The sequence below is a fragment of the Galeopterus variegatus genome, unplaced genomic scaffold (assembly GCF_000696425.1).
Source record: "Galeopterus variegatus unplaced genomic scaffold, G_variegatus-3.0.2 Scaffold3102, whole genome shotgun sequence".
Taxonomy (NCBI): domain Eukaryota; kingdom Metazoa; phylum Chordata; class Mammalia; order Dermoptera; family Cynocephalidae; genus Galeopterus; species Galeopterus variegatus.
In genome coordinates, this window is record NW_007729213.1 from 64,030 (window position 1) to 69,535 (window position 5,506).

The following is a 5,506-nucleotide window of genomic DNA, read 5'->3' on the forward strand; positions in this document are numbered from 1 at the left end:
CTGTGCAAAAAAAGCAATAAAATGTCACAGATGAATAGGGTCCAATGAGGCTGCAAATGAGGAAATGATCAATTCCAACTACTGGGGCTGGACAGAGTCAGAAAAAAACTTTATATAGAGTTGGAGATGCTTCAGTTGAGTCTTGAAAGATGGGTGGGTGTTTTTAGAGCCATAAAAAGGGGGGGAAAAAACGCTAAAAGTAGAAGGTGCATAGTAAAACAATGTGGTATGGCTGGGCCACTGGGTGTGAGGGTGAAGGAAAGAGTAGAGAAGTAGGCAAGGGCAGATCGTAAACAGCTCTTGATAATTTTTACAAGGATGCATAAGGGAAGCAGAATAATACAGTACTTAAGAAGGTGGAGTCAGACTGCCTGGTTTAAATCTTGGATCTGTAGTTTACTAATGATGAAGCCTGTCCCAAGTTACTTCATCTCCCTGTATCTCAGTTTCTTCAATTGTAAGATAGGGAACAGTAACACAAAACCTTCAGAACACTGTTGTGATTTTAAATAGGATTATGTCAACACTTGGCACAGTTTCTGGCATGTTTTAAACACTTAATGATCATTAGCCTTTGTTATTATAATTACTATTCTTATTAAGATAAAGAGAATTTTTAGAGAGATGGAAGCAGACAGCAAAGTAGGAAATATGGTATTGATTTGTTCAATAAGTACTTGAGACACTGTAAGGAACTGGGGTTATTGTAATGGACAAGATGGACTCAGTTCCTCTCCTCAAGAAACTTACATTCTAAAGAAAAAGATAAATATTAAATGACTAATTATCATCTTAATTACAACTGTAACAAATGCTATCTCGGGAGGCAGAGATAATGTATTGTCTTGATCAGCAGCACCTGGGAACTTGTTAGAAATGCCAGTTCTCAGTTCCTACCCCAGACCTACTGAACTGAAAACTCTGGGTGTGGGGCCAAGCAATGTATGTTTTCACAAATACTCCAGATGATTATAATGCAAGCTAATGTTTCAGAATCCCTGCAGTAGGCTTTTACTTGTTTAAGTTTACTAGAGAGAGTTCTTCGTTGTAGATGAAAACACCCTAACAGCACCTGAAACGGAGCCATTGAAAATTACTTGGCTCTAGGTACTCTCATGGTACTTTCAGCTTTTTATGGGTGTTTCTGAGGACTAATTTAGGTTTAAAGGACCTGGTTTCTTAAATTGAATCTTGGTAAAATCTTAAGAAAGAAATCAATAGCTAATTATAGTCTGTTTGATTTCCCCTCTTCATTACCCTCAAGGAAATAGAATGTGACCCTGCTGTCTCTAGCAGGGATCTCTGCAATCACCCAAAGGGCACAGAGAGAGTCCCTAACCAGGACCAGGAGTGAAGGCCAGCCATGCACACAGGCCAACTTTGCCAAGAATACATCTTGTTGATTGTACCCATTGCCCTGCCACTTTTATGTCATTTAACGTACCTATGTGTTTGGTCACAGAGTACCTTCTAAAGAAAGTAGATCCAGTTAATTGCAGGGCTTTTATTTGGTGATTGGACATGCAAATTGGGACAATACTACCTGTGGCCTTCCTTTTTGAGTCTCCTCCAGAGTAATATCCAACTTTTACCTTCAATATATGTTGAAGAAATATATAATAAAAATGTATTCCAAGGGATGCAAATGATCAGCCTGCCTAAGGCTAACATAGGTGCAGGTCAGACCGAAGCAAATGGACAGGTCTATGTCACAGCTTGTTGACAGACAGTCTGGTGGTGTGTTCTTGATCCACTCTCTGGACTGCCCTCCTCCAGGGAGAGTCAAGGTGCAGAACTCACTGAAGTTTAGCAACTGATCCAGGAAAAGGCAGCATCTTTGTGGCTGAGGCTAGTCTAGAGGTAGTTTTCATTCTCAGAGTCTGTTTTTAAGGTGGTTTAGAAGAAGTTTTCCTCTAGACAGCTTGTTATCCAAGGTCATTAGGTAACCAGGTCAACCAACACTGTGCCTGTAGAATAGTATTAATAGTGCTGCTTTTAACTGGACATATTCACCATCTGTAAAGGACCTAGAGAAATGCATTTGGATGCAAAGAATTTATCCCTGCCCCTTAATGGTAGGGTCATTGGAAGCAGCATTTGGTGACTCATCATTGGGCTGGGGTAAGAATGAAGAAGGAAAAAAGAAGATGGATTCCTTCACTAAGTTGTAGTGCTCTTTTACACTTCTACCTCTGCATACTGGAAGAAAATGCTTGATATCAAATACAAGATGGCCCCTCTTAGTGTTCTGTACTGGGGACTGCAGGCATTTTGATGGGTGGGTGAAGGTTCAGGGGTATATTAGATTCTAGATCATTTTAAAGCCCAGGGGTGGGCTGCCTATTTGGCCGCATTTTAACGTGGTCCTAAAGTAGATTCCCAAGTGGAGGCATTGACTTCTCTTCTGATTGAGAACAAGAAAGTGATCGACAAAAAAAGTTTTGTGTGTGTGGTCAGAATATTGGAACCGATGCACAATGCCTAACATTCTAATGTAAGTTCAGAAGCATTCCTGGAGTTTGTTTTAGAACCAAACCATGATGAAAGTGCTCCTGATGAAACTTTGCCTTGAAGCGTGGAGGATTCCATAGGTCCAGGCCCCCACACCTTGGTATTTGCCCAAGGTCAGACCCTGTGTGGAGGCAACAAGAATAGGGGTTGTTTGTCACAGAGCCCAGGAACACACCATGACACAGTGGAAGTTGTTAAGGTGGAAAACACCTCCTCAGCAGACTTCTCTGTATAGGAAACTGGTTATTTGGGGAACAGATGTTCAAGATAAGGAAAGATGAGAATGATTAGTTTTTAAGCTTCAAATGGTTGACTCACATTGCTCTTTATGTATAATTGCTTATGAGTTCTCAAAACTACACTATAAGGTAGGTACAAACAGGGAAAACTGGAGGTAGAGTGAAGTTAAGGAACTTGCTCAAAGTCGCAAAGTGGGAGAACCAGGTTTTGAACCCAGACAGCTCGGGCTCCAGAGCTTGTGCATTTAATAAGCCAAACATCCATAAACTTAACTGCCTCTGAATCTCTTTGGATTTATGGACAAAAGTATGCACCAGGCTTTTGCAGTCTAACCTGCCACAGGTGAAGGAGTCTCTGTGTTCTGAATTTTGCACTTAACCTGTTATTCTGCAAATTCAGATATCATGCAGTGAGATCAAGGGAATTTTCAATGCATTGATTTAATTTGTAAGAATTTTACTGAAATATTTCTCTCCCCACTAGCCTCCACCCACTTTCCAAATCCATAATCACTGAATGGTTTCAGGAGGATACTACAGTTGCTAGCACGTTTTAATTTCCAGATCTACTATTTGCACATAAATCTAAGGAATTCTCAGGTGATTCTAGAATCTACATTTGTAAATGGAAGTATCTATGCTGTAAATGGCAGGTAATGTCTATTGCTTGATGGGTTTTTAAAAAGCAATTTGTTTGTAAATGGTTTTTGGCTTCTTGGGTCAAAGAACTATATCAATTAAAATAGAAATGAAAGGTTCTGACATAGCACCAGTTATTACCAGGAAATAGAAGAACGTGCCTACAGTAAGAACCATGGAGATCAAAGGGCAAATGCACTCAGCTGAGTGAAACTAATAAATTATTGGAAAACACTTTTCAAGTAGGAAAAAAGTGTCATATATATAAACAACAAAAGTATTACTAATTTGAAAAGAATATAGAACTTCTAACATTGCAGCCGATCAAAATCATCTTCAACCATTTTTATTGAAAAAAGTGACTTACTACAATATTTTATTTAGAAACCAAAATTCTAAATGCAGAAGCACTTATTTCATTCACAAAACTGGAAGCTTAAAAGGCATTAGATCGAAGCGGTAAAAACAGCCTACAGACCTTCTCACAAATGAGATCAAGATGTGCACAAGAGAATTACCAGAAGATCCTATGTCTGATCTGAAGGAGATCTATGTAGTAGACATGTTCTATTTAAACATGGAAAATACATATAGTAACATAAATCATAGTATTTCCTCCCTAAGTACCAGGTCCATATCACTTTTAAATCTGTCTAATGACCATTCTTGGGGGGGAGGGGAGAGAGGGAGGAGGGCGGGAGGTGTCGGTGAAGGGCCATAATAATCATATACATTGTATATTGACAAAATAAAAATTAAAAAAAAATAAAATAAAATAAATCTGTCTAATGACACCCTAACAAGTGATGAAGAAAAATCCTCATGTTTCATATTCAGACAAATTAAAAGAATCCAAGGACTTCTTCCTACCCTCTCACTGTTCAAAGCCTTCCAACTTCTCCCAAAATATGCTCCATGCTCCAAAATTCCCTATTCTATATTTATTAGTCTGTTTCTGTTGCTTATAACAAAATACATGGAAGTGGGTAATTTATTTTTAAAAAGAAAATTTATTGCTTAAAGTTTCAGAGGCTAGGAAGTGCAAAGTCCAGAGAACACATCTGGTGAGGGTCTTGATGGTGGCAACCATGACCCTAGTATTTCACATGGCAGAAAATGGTGGAGCAGAGAGAGCAAGAGACCAACCTCCTCATTCACTCTCTTTTTAAAGCCCTCAGAACCATGCCCATGGCCACCAGTTTTAATCCATTCACTAGGCATGGCCCTACAATCTAATCACCTCTTCAAGGTCCCACCTTGCAATTACCATTATAAAATTTCTCACCCACAACAATTACAGTTGGAATTAAGCTTCTAATATATGAACTTTGGGAAGACAATTCAATCAATCCACAGCACTATGTATTTGTTAAATTAAATCTAAGTTTCTTAAGTCAGACACTCTCAACCAGTGGGCCAAAAATGGGCTATAGGAGTGTTGAATTGTTCTCTCGGTCCTTAGAGTGGCTGGGTAGAATCTGAGGCCAGTGGTTTTCAGCCTTGAGCAGCTTCAGCAGTTTACTCTAATGTAATATATAAATAATGTTTTCTATGATGCTGTGACATTTTTAAAAAATTGGGGAAGAACTATCCTGAGTATAGCAGATGGACACTCTGATTAGAATAATGAGATCAGCTAATACTGATTTAGGAAGCATTTAGAACAGTGCCTATCACATAGTAAGTGAAGTAAAAGTGCTTGTTTAAAAAATACATATCATCGTAGCTATTATTTTTTATTTTTTTCCTTTTTGTCTTTTTTACTGACCAGTAACGGGATCACAACCCTCGGTGTCGCACCCGTACCGGGGACCGGCAACGAGATCGCAACCCTCGGTGTCGCTCCCGCACCGCACTCAGCCAGTGAGCGGGAACCGGTCTCCACATGGGATCTGAACCCTCGGCGGGAGCGCCGCCGCGCTCCCAACCGGCACACTCTCCAGTGTGCCACCAGGCCAGCCCCATCGTAGCTATTATTTTTTATTTTTTTCCTTTCTGTCTTTTTTACTGACCAGTAACGGGATCACAACCTTCGGAGTCGCAACCGTACCGGGGAACGGCAACGAGATCGCAACCCACGGTGCTCCTCCCCCCCCCCACTCCTCACGTGGCTGGGC